This window comes from Phalangium opilio, unplaced genomic scaffold (genome assembly GCF_054372755.1).
Source record: "Phalangium opilio isolate 3A_F unplaced genomic scaffold, DU_Popi_V2 ptg000362l_1, whole genome shotgun sequence".
NCBI classification, from domain to species: Eukaryota; Metazoa; Arthropoda; class Arachnida; order Opiliones; family Phalangiidae; genus Phalangium; species Phalangium opilio.
In genome coordinates, this window is record NW_028324231.1 from 448,307 (window position 1) to 460,360 (window position 12,054).

The following is a 12,054-nucleotide window of genomic DNA, read 5'->3' on the forward strand; positions in this document are numbered from 1 at the left end:
ACTGTTAACGTTACATAACACCAAAGCTTATTTGTGGCTACACACACTGAAAGTAAATGCGTACCATAAAAAGCATGAAAACACGAAGCTATTATCCGATTACGATCAGACCTTTCACTGGTCTGGGCTGCGTTCAGCAGAGCTCACCAAAAAAGACAGCGGATTTTGGAAATGTTTACCGGTGAGCTCTGTCGTCATAGCTTTTCTCCGGTCATCGGCGTTTTATAAATGACGCTAGCGCAATAAAGCGTGCAAGGTACCAAGGCTTAACAAAAATTGTATGATAACATATTTATAGAGATAGATAACAACTTTTATAATTAAAATTAGAAACTAATATATCTTTTAAAATTCTCGCGTGATTAACTGGTTTCACGCCAATTAAATAGCTATAGTCCCATAGTGCTATTTGTATTAATTCCTCCATGGTTTTTTCGCCAAGCTTAGAACTATGCGTTTTACGTCACGTTATCCAAAGAGCCGACTATTTTCTTTGAAGACCGCGCTAGCTCAGCGCTTAGCACCGTGACGTCAAAATTCAAAAACCAAATCCCGTTATGTAGGACACTGCTAATAGCGCTGGGCTCTGCTGAACGCGGCCCAGATTTCCACCATGATTTTATAATCTAAGCCTAATTATTTAAAAGTGTATTTAACTTTCGGCTCACTCTGAACCGTTAATGCCTCTGCATTACAGAAACGAAAACCAAACCCAAGCGTTTACTATTTGGTTCACTAGGCCTATTGACAAATAAAATTTCATTTGACCAACATAGTAGCGTTGTGCTTGTATTCACTTTAGAAAGGATTATGCTATAAACACATGTAGTATAGCTTAAGTATTATATAAACATCCATTTTAAATAATAATATTAAAAACAACTTTGGAATATCAAAATGAAATAGAGCTTTAAAGCTACAAAAGTACTAAATACATCATAATTACGAAAAATATTTCCACATATTCACTTTATATTAAGGATAAAGGGAATATTATGGTTCTGTAGGATTCATTTACACATCAAAACAAAACGAACTTCTAGCGCAGCGCACTACTGTAACAACGGACGGACACACACAGACAAAAACATAGACTGCTTTTTAACTCTTTCCGTATTAATTTTGAATTGAGAAACAAGATTATCTTAAATATTAAAATAAATATAATTAATATTTAATATTTTCTTCGTTAGTTATTCGCCTTATTGAACGTTACATCGTTTTAAAAAAGAACAATTAAACATTCTTGAGAGACTTGACTAATATTGGCGTTTGAAATGAAGCATACGCCGGTTGCTTCGCCTTAATCAAATAGGTAGTATATAAGGGTGTCGAACTACAGTTAAAAGCAAGAACAACCGCAATTGCGAAAACCTATCGTGGACAACCCACCCTAGGGAGGCTAGACGTTTCTCGTAACCCTAGCTGATCGCTGCGAATGTCTTAAACCCAACGATGACGATGGAGTAGAAGCCAGGTGTGCAGACTGGTGTCCATGTGTGATGGACAAAAACAAAGACCAGAAGATGGTGGTGTAGAAGCCAGGTGTGCAGACTGGTGTCCATGTGGGATGGACAAAAACAAAGACCAGAAGATGGTGGTGTAGAAGCCAGGTGTGCAGACTGGTGTCCATGTGGGATGGACAATGACCTGAAGATGGTGGTGTTAGAAGCCAGTAAGTACAGACTGGTGTCCATGTGGGATGGACAAAAACAAAGACCAGAAGATGGTGGTGGTTAGAAGCCAGTATGTACAGACTGGTGTCCATGTGGGATGGACGAAGGCCTTAAGATAGTGGTGATTAGAAGCCAGTAAGTACAGACTGGTGTCCGTGTGGGATGGACAAAGACCAGAAGATGTTGGTGTGAGAACTCAAGTAGAGTAGCCATTTCCGTGACTGTGAAAGCAGTTCGGAAATGGCGAACACGTTTGCTCCGATTTGGAAACTGCGAACGCGGTCACGTGGGTGTAACAACAGACACACACACAGACACACAGACAGACACACAGACACACAGACAGACACACACGATCGTTGCAGAACCTCTCCGTGACATACGTCACTCGGAGAGGTAAAAAGAAGCCGTTATTATAATAACGAAAAATATATTCGTAAGTGGTCAGGGTATTTTTGGACAAGGTTAGGACGAAACGAAAAAGTTTCTCGCCACCCGGCTAATCGGTCGACGACAAACTGGGCAAGTTTGTCTCGATTTTTGTATTATCTTGGCGCATTTGTAACAGCAGTATTGATGCGAAGTTTTGCCGTGTAAAAACATTCCCGTTTTAGGGTTTAAGTGGCAAATTGGACATTTTTCCGCGCCAGATTCATTTAAGGCGTGGGAGGGCAAATTCTCGCAGCAAGAATCTCGCGAAGTACTGGCTATAGTTTTAGGTATTCTTTCGACGTTGACGGTTGCGAAAGTCGCGTCTCGGAAGACGATTCAACTTCGCCACTTTGCGACGACTTAACAATCTAGAAAAGCTACATTATAACGAAGGTCTCTTTTAGGGCTTGGGGTTATTTGGTTTAGGCGAGGCGGGTGAAATTTCATGTCGGGCGGGCCTCTCAAGTAGGCGTTGGTAGTGGAAGTTGCTCTCTCAACTGATCAGATTTGTTGCGGGTTTCGAGATGTTTCACAGGCGTAAATGAGAGTTCAATTCTTCAATCTTTCCATTGAATTCGCGTTTTTTTCTTTCGCGTTCTACGGACATCTTGATTGTTTCACAGGCTTAAATCAGAGTTTAAATCTTCAATCTTTCCATTGAATTCGCGTCGTTGTCTTTCGCGTTCTACGGACATCTTGATTGTTTGTTCTTGTCGGGCCTTTCTCGTTGTATTCTGCTTTATTCTTTTTTAATCTTTCATATTCGATTGACTAAGCTTTCGATCTTTTCAACCCGGGTTCTAGGCCCGTGGCGGGTAGTTTGCATCAGTCATCCTTATCAACGACCAGGGCCCATGGTGATAGTTTACATCAGTCATCCTTATCAACGACCAGGGCCCATGGTGATAGTTTACATCAGTCATCCTTATCAACGACCAGGGCCCATGGTGATAGTTTGCATCAGTCATCCTTATCAACGACCAGGGCCCATGGTGATAGTTTGCATCAGTCATCCTTATCAACGACCAGGGCCCATGGTGATAGTTTGCATCAGTCATCCTTATCAACGACCAGGGCCCATGGTGATAGTTTGCATCAGTCATCCTTATCAACGACCAGGGCCCATGGTGATAGTTTGCATCAGTCATCCTTATCAACGACCAGGGCCCATGGTGATAGTTTGCATCAGTCATCCTTATCAACGACCAGGGCCCATGGTCATACTGATGAGGTCATCCTTATCAACGACCAGGGCCCATGGTCATACTGATGAGGTCATCCTTATCAACGACCAGGGCCCATGGTCATACTGATGAGGTCATCCTTATCAACGACCAGGGCCCATGGTCATACTGATGAGGTCATCCTTATCAACGACCAGGGCCCATGGTCATACTGATGAGGTCATCCTTATCAACGACCAGGGTCCATGGTCATACTGATGAGGTCATCCTTATCAACGACCAGGGCCCATGGTCATACTGATAAGGTCATCCTTATCAACGACCAGGGCCCATGGTCATACTGATAAGGTCATCCTTATCAACGACCAGGGTCCATGGTCATACTGATAAGGTCATCCTTATCAACGACCAGGGTCCATGGTCATACTGATAAGGTCATCCTTATCAACGACCAGGGCCCATGGTTATACTGATAAGGTCATCCTTATCAACGACCAGGGTCTATGGTCATACTGATAAGGTCATCCTTATCAACGACCAGGGTCTATGGTCATACTGATAAGGTCATCCTTATCAACGACCAGGGCCCATGGTTATACTGATAAGGTCATCCTTATCAACGACCAGGGCCCATGGTGATACTAATAAGGTCATCCTTATCAACGACCAGGACCATTTTGATGTTATCGCCCATTGCTTTTCGTCCATGTTCGAACCTTAATCGGGTTTGCAAGACAAGGTGTATTAATTTTTGTAGTTGACAGATGATGGGTTCAACAAGAGTACTTTTAAAGGGGCTAAATATTAAGGCGCGTTTTCAATCAAGATTTTTTTGAACAAAAATTAAGCTTTCGCTTCAAAAGTAGCAGCGGAAAGCCAAAGCAAAAAATCTTGGTGTTGTCAAACAAGCTTCAAATTCAGCTTTTCGTCTTTTCAGGCTTTAAACCTTCGAGAAGCAGATATCTAAATGAGTTTGATATTTGCTTCTCATTTTCTTTAAGCTTTTGCCCACTTGTAATTTTTTTATTCATTTGAAGCTTGTTTGAAAACGATTCGAGTTTCAGCTTTTCCGTTTTAATTTTTTTGAAGATTTTTTATCTTCGAAAGCCCGTGAAAAGTTCCCAAAAAATCCACAGCGAAAAGCTTGGGAAAAGTTGATTGAAAACGGGCCTTTATACAACTTAAGTTCAAGATTTAAGATGTGTGTGTCATTTATAGGGTGTTATTAGAAAACTGGCATAGTTAATTTTCTGAAACCCCCAAAGGGGAAACTAAAGTACAGAAAAATTCGAATGTGCCTAAGGTTGCAGGGGCGCCGATCATGTGGGGGCAGTGGGGGCCTGAGCCCCCACGGGGAAAAATGAGAGGGGGCTCAGCCCCCTCTGGGAAGCTGCGATTCATTTGGGTGCCACTGTGAGTCGGCCGAGACTGGTCCCCCACGCTCACTCTTTTGACCCTATAAGGAACATATTAATGGCCTTTTGTTGTTGAAATAATAGAGTTATCACTATTTACGATCAGGTCTGTATTTACATCGATAGAGAATATATATCCTAAACTGCTAATAAACAATTTCTACTATACATATGGCAGTAGTAAGACTATATTCAGAACGGAGGTGCGCAAATGTTTTAATACCAACCACTTGGCATCGCAAATAGGAGGACGGAGCGACCGAATTCTCCAGTAGTCTTGGGCCGAACCAAACGGACCCTTTTTATATTGCAGGGAGCCCAGAGGTCCTATAATTACTATAAAATGCTATATATTTGAACCTGTCCCATATTATCTTATAATTTCATGAAAGGACCTATTATATCCTATACTCTTGACAAAGTCGAAGTTTTCGTATAGTTAAATTCCAAATTTGTCAAAATTTAGCTCTTCCATCGAGATAAAATTTAAAGATAGCGAAATTGCGGAGCTCGCTTCGCTCGCTCTGGAATTATTACACATAGGTTTTTCATTAAGTTTTGTTTTCGAAGTAATATCTGATAAGTATTTTTTTGAGAGTTTTATCACAGTTGGAGCTAAAATTGGTTTACATATGAGGATTTTTTGTACTATATTTCCTTTATATACAGCCTTTTTCTACCATAAAATCCTTTATTTCATATTTTCCTATGGTCCGTAGCCCTATCTTGGAACACTTTCTCAAACTTTTTAGAAAGTCAGATTTTTCAGTAACAAACAGGTTACTGAAGTGAACAAGCAGACCATTACAATAAGTTTGAACTATTGCCGATCGATTGCACCCATTTTCAGATTGCTAAGACGCGTACTTTTCCTACAAAATGGGTTTTAAAAAAGATCGATTTCAGCCCTAACTTGGAACAGTTCGTCCTAAATTGGAACGCCCCCGTCCTAAATTGGAACACCCCGTCCTAATTTGGAACACCCTAATTTGAATACGAAAATATCCGTGTTTTTGCAACTAATAATAAGCAAATATAATTTGTTAGCGATGCTACGACCATCTAGCGACCAACGCTTTCCATTTTATACCTCTACATATATTTTAAAGGGCACTGAGTGTCATCTGCTTAAAGCTTCAAAAAATGCCGGGAGTGTGGCGCGCTCCTGTAAGCCCAGCTTCTGGGCGGCAAAGTTTGAGGGAATACGACACATGTCGGCGATCCTACCCTATAGGTGCCGACTGTCCCGTGTCCGCCGGAGGTGACTTACCCCAATTCCACCTTCCGTCACCTCCCAAGTAAACCTCATTTCCTTCCCTGCTTATCCACATACGACCTAGCGGCCCCCGTCTGTGCTGGGCCGCGTAGGGTCTCCCGCTCCATTCTTCCTGGTGCTCAAGGCCTAACGGCTAAGCACTAGTGCTCGTAGCCCTTATGGAAAATTACATTGGAAACCAATTGGTTTCCAATGTAATTTTCCATAAGGGCTACGAGCACTAGTGCTTAGCCGTTAGGCCTTGAGCACCAGGAAGAATGGAGCGGGAGACCCTACGCGGCCCAGCACAGACGGGGGCCGCTAGGTCGTATGTGGATAAGCAGGGAAGGAAATGAGGTTTACTTGGGAGGTGACGGAAGGTGGAATTGGGGTAAGTCACCTCCGGCGGACACGGGACAGTCGGCACCTATAGGGTAGGATCGCCGACATGTGTCGTATTCCCTCAAACTTTGCCGCCCAGAAGCTGGGCTTACAGGAGCGCGCCACACTCCCGGCATTTTTTGAAGCTTTAAGCAGATGACACTCAGTGCCCTTTAAAATATATGTAGAGGTATAAAATGGAAAGCGTTGGTCGCTAGATGGTCGTAGCATCGCTAACAAATTATATTTGCTTATTATTAGTTGCAAAAACACGGATATTTTCGTATTCAAATTAGGGTGTTCCAAATTAGGACGGGGTGTTCCAATTTAGGACGGGGGCGTTCCAATTTAGGACGAACTGTTCCAAGTTAGGGCTGAAATCGATCTTTTTTAAAACCCATTTTGTAGGAAAAGTACGCGTCTTAGCAATCTGAAAATGGGTGCAATCGATCGGCAATAGTTCAAACTTATTGTAATGGTCTGCTTGTTCACTTCAGTAACCTGTTTGTTACTGAAAAATCTGACTTTCTAAAAAGTTTGAGAAAGTGTTCCAAGATAGGGCTACGGACCATAGGAAAATATGAAATAAAGGATTTTATGGTAGAAAAAGGCTGTATATAAAGGAAATATAGTACAAAAAATCCTCATATGTAAACCAATTTTAGCTCCAACTGTGATAAAACTCTCAAAAAAATACTTATCAGATATTACTTCGAAAACAAAACTTAATGAAAAACCTATGTGTAATAATTCCAGAGCGAGCGAAGCGAGCTCCGCAATTTCGCTATCTTTAAATTTTATCTCGATGGAAGAGCTAAATTTTGACAAATTTGGAATTTAACTATACGAAAACTTCGACTTTGTCAAGAGTATAGGATATAATAGGTCCTTTCATGAAATTATAAGATAATATGGGACAGGTTCAAATATATAGCATTTTATAGTAATTATAGGACCTCTGGGCTCCCTGCAATATAAAAAGGGTCCGTTTGGTTCGGCCCAAGACTACTGGAGAATTCGGTCGCTCCGTCCTCCTATTTGCGATGCCAAGTGGTTGGTATTAAAACATTTGCGCACCTCCGTTCTGAATATAGTCTTACTACTGCCATATGTATAGTAGAAATTGTTTATTAGCAGTTTAGGATATATATTCTCTATCGATGTAAATACAGACCTGATCGTAAATAGTGATAACTCTATTATTTCAACAACAAAAGGCCATTAATATGTTCCTTATAGGGTCAAAAGAGTGAGCGTGGGGGACCAGTCTCGGCCGACTCACAGTGGCACCCAAATGAATCGCAGCTTCCCAGAGGGGGCTGAGCCCCCTCTCATTTTTCCCCGTGGGGGCTCAGGCCCCCACTGCCCCCACTGCCCCCACATGATCGGCGCCCCTGCAACCTTAGGCACATTCGAATTTTTCTGTACTTTAGTTTCCCCTTTGGGGGTTTCAGAAAATTAACTATGCCAGTTTTCTAATAACACCCTATAAATGACACACACATCTTAAATCTTGAACTTAAGTTGTATAAAGGCCCGTTTTCAATCAACTTTTCCCAAGCTTTTCGCTGTGGATTTTTTGGGAACTTTTCACGGGCTTTCGAAGATAAAAAATCTTCAAAAAAATTAAAACGGAAAAGCTGAAACTCGAATCGTTTTCAAACAAGCTTCAAATGAATAAAAAAATTACAAGTGGGCAAAAGCTTAAAGAAAATGAGAAGCAAATATCAAACTCATTTAGATATCTGCTTCTCGAAGGTTTAAAGCCTGAAAAGACGAAAAGCTGAATTTGAAGCTTGTTTGACAACACCAAGATTTTTTGCTTTGGCTTTCCGCTGCTACTTTTGAAGCGAAAGCTTAATTTTTGTTCAAAAAAATCTTGATTGAAAACGCGCCTTAATATTTAGCCCCTTTAAAAGTACTCTTGTTGAACCCATCATCTGTCAACTACAAAAATTAATACACCTTGTCTTGCAAACCCGATTAAGGTTCGAACATGGACGAAAAGCAATGGGCGATAACATCAAAATGGTCCTGGTCGTTGATAAGGATGACCTTATTAGTATCACCATGGGCCCTGGTCGTTGATAAGGATGACCTTATCAGTATAACCATGGGCCCTGGTCGTTGATAAGGATGACCTTATCAGTATGACCATAGACCCTGGTCGTTGATAAGGATGACCTTATCAGTATAACCATGGGCCCTGGTCGTTGATAAGGATGACCTTATCAGTATGACCATGGACCCTGGTCGTTGATAAGGATGACCTTATCAGTATGACCATGGACCCTGGTCGTTGATAAGGATGACCTTATCAGTATGACCATGGGCCCTGGTCGTTGATAAGGATGACCTTATCAGTATGACCATGGGCCCTGGTCGTTGATAAGGATGACCTCATCAGTATGACCATGGACCCTGGTCGTTGATAAGGATGACCTTATCAGTATGACCATGGGCCCTGGTCGTTGATAAGGATGACCTCATCAGTATGACCATGGGCCCTGGTCGTTGATAAGGATGACCTCATCAGTATGACCATGGGCCCTGGTCGTTGATAAGGATGACCTCATCAGTATGACCATGGGCCCTGGTCGTTGATAAGGATGACCTCATCAGTATGACCATGGGCCCTGGTCGTTGATAAGGATGACTGATGCAAACTATCACCATGGGCCCTGGTCGTTGATAAGGATGACTGATGCAAACTATCACCATGGGCCCTGGTCGTTGATAAGGATGACTGATGCAAACTATCACCATGGGCCCTGGTCGTTGATAAGGATGACTGATGCAAACTATCACCATGGGCCCTGGTCGTTGATAAGGATGACTGATGCAAACTAATTGGAAATGTATTTGAAATCGATTGTGTTTTGGACAAATACACCAATAGAAATTGAATTGGGTATCAATAGGCCTTGACCAATGGTGTCCCAATAGGCAGTGTTGGGATATAATCTAATGGGGATTCAATAGGAATAGAAATGAATGGGATTGTTATAAGAAATAAACCAAATGGGATTCCGATAGGTAGAAATCAAAATGGGATTCCGATAGGTAGAAATCAAAATGGGATTCCTATAGGTAATAATCAAAATGGGATTCCTATAGGTAATAATCAAAATGGGATTCCTATAGGTAATAATCAAAATGGGATTCCTATAGGTAATATTCAAAATGGGATTCCTATAGGTAATAATCAAAATGGGATTCCTATAGGTAATAATCAAAATGGGATTCCTATAGGTAATAATCAAAATGGGATTCAGATAGGTAATAATCAAAATGGAATTCCGACAGGAAAATACCCCTAAGGGGCTTTGATAAGACCTAAAACTAATGCAGTTGTACTAGGAATTAAAATCTGTGAGAGGAGTACAAATTAACACAATAAACGGACTTTGCACGTGAAGAGCAACCATTCTAATAGTGTAAAAATTAGCACCCTAGAATTTTATTACGGCTTTTTACAAAATAATTATTTAATCTTTTTCCTAATAACAGCAATTTTTTGAGTTAAAGCGTGATGAACACCTTTCACAGCAACATCAATAAGAACAGGAGATAGTTTTTCTGCTCCCCGTAGTACCTTACGCCACCTGGAAGATTTTGGACTTTGATATTATTTCCTTAAAATAATAATTATAAACTTACACTTTATTGACTGAATTTTTTGGAGGTGAGGGGTGGCCTAGCTTCATCATATCTGGTATTTTTCATTCTATTAGAAATTACTCCTGTCAGGCTTCTAGTAGCAAGGACTGTGGTCCCCCATATCGTAACAGCCAAATTTTTCGTAAAAATTGATGGATTTTGGGCCATGAGACAATTTTCCCACTTGCATTTATTTAAAAAAACGCCGTTTCCCAGATAAATCTGCAAAATTAATTTACAAATAGCTGAGCGGCAGTACTAGATTTAAAAAAATTTTTTTACTTACATCCCAATAAAAGTATAAGCACTTTAGTCCATGCCTCAGTCTCTTCTTCAAGATATTTGTAATTGTGCAAAGTTTAAAATCATTCAAATGATTTGGTTTAAATCCCGTAATATTTTTGATGTTAACAATACGCTGTGTGTTAGTTCCGGTGAACTTAACTAGAGCAAATAGGGGTTTCTTTGTCTTTGCTTCTATTTCTTTGTGTTGATGACCAAGGCTTAGAATAAGGTTTTGTTTGAACGTTGGCATTAAATACGTTTTTCCCTTGATTTTACCCATAATAATATAGTAGAATATTGCCATTAAAGTCAAAGTAATTTTTTAATAATAGTTGAACAAAAACATGATTTACCGATTGTGCTTGGGTTTGTCTGTGGGTAACGAGCTGACTCCTAGCAGCCTTTCCGTTAAAATTCAAAATCAAACGAAACGATGCGTTCGTTACAGGAGCGGGGAGAGAGAGAGAGTAGAGACTGTGGCGCCACCCCTGGAGGCGTGTGTCGACTGTCGCGTGAGAGAATAAGCCTAGGGCATGGAGCCTTAACACACACGTGGAGCAATGATAACGAGAGACCGGGATTTGAACAGTCTATATCGATTTTTTAACTAGTAGTCCCGTTATTATGGCTCCATGGGGTAGATAGAAATTGGCAAATTAAATTGGCTAATGCCGTTTTCCATTTGATGGTAGCAATCTTCCACCATGGACACCATGGAGCAATATAAAATTCAAAATAAATCCATTTAATGCAATTTTAAATAGACTTCTGCTGTCAATCCAAGTGAAATACTTAATTTTGTGTATTTAAATTTGGGGTGTCAAAATTCTGAACTGCCTATAGTTATTTTAAGGGAGTACAAAGTTGTTAATATTGGTAGTAATGGACACCCATTTCTAAGGATAGTGAAAAAGACGCAGAATATTTTGGTCTTTACCGTAAATAAGAAGCACTACATATCCCCTTTCCCAAATTTAGTTGAATCTAAGGGAATAATGTAAATTTAAATCCAAAAGTATTAAATAATTACATTTTCACTAAAATTTAAATTGAAAGATTAAGTTGAAGCCTTTTTTAAGTTTCAGTAAAAGTTTTAATAAAGCACCATGCTAATAAAAGTTTCTTAAGAAATAATTATTTGCAAATACCTATATCAAAGCACTAATCTTACCGAATTCTTACCAATAAAATCCCAATAGACATGTTAATTGTGAAGCTTATGGCTTTTCTATACGTTTTCTATTGCAGTCCCTTCCAATTAAAGACCAATATACAATGCAATTGGGGAGCCTATGGGTTCCCTATTGCAGTCTCTTCCAATTAAATCCTAATAGATATTGCAATAGGAAACCAATGGGTTTCCTATTGATTTTCTATTGCAGTCTCTTCCAATTAAATCCCAATACATATTGCAATAGGGAACCTATGGGTTTCCTATTAGTTTTCTATTGCAGTCTCTTCCAATTAAATCCCAATAGATGTTGCAATAGGGAACCTATGGGTTTCCTATAGGTTTTCTATTGCAGTCTCTCCCAATTAAATCCCAATAGATGTTGCAATAGGAAACCTATGGATTTCCTATAGGTTTTCTATTGCAGTCTCTCCCAATTAAATCCCAATAGATGTTGCATTAGGGAACCAATAGGTTTCCTATTGGTTTTCTATTGCAGTCTCTTCCAATTAAATCCCAATAGATGTTGCAATAGGAAACCTATTGGTTTCTTATAGGTTTTCTATTGCAGTCCCTTCCAATTAAATCCCAATAG

General features: G+C 40.1%; 1 protein-coding gene and 1 long non-coding RNA gene across 2 annotated transcripts in view; both read right to left on the reverse strand.

Annotated features, from left to right (window-relative positions):
- The window catches only part of LOC149597314 (uncharacterized), a 79,544-nt gene that overhangs the window by 44,126 nt on the left and 23,364 nt on the right, over window positions 1-12,054 (reverse strand). The gene's annotated exons all lie outside the window — the stretch shown is intronic.
- On the reverse strand, window positions 2,881-5,839 carry LOC149597319 (uncharacterized). The gene is made up of 2 exons (XR_016379251.1): window positions 4,935-5,839; window positions 2,881-4,008 (listed from the first exon to the last, which is right to left on the reverse strand). It is a non-coding gene; the product is annotated as an uncharacterized LOC149597319 (long non-coding RNA).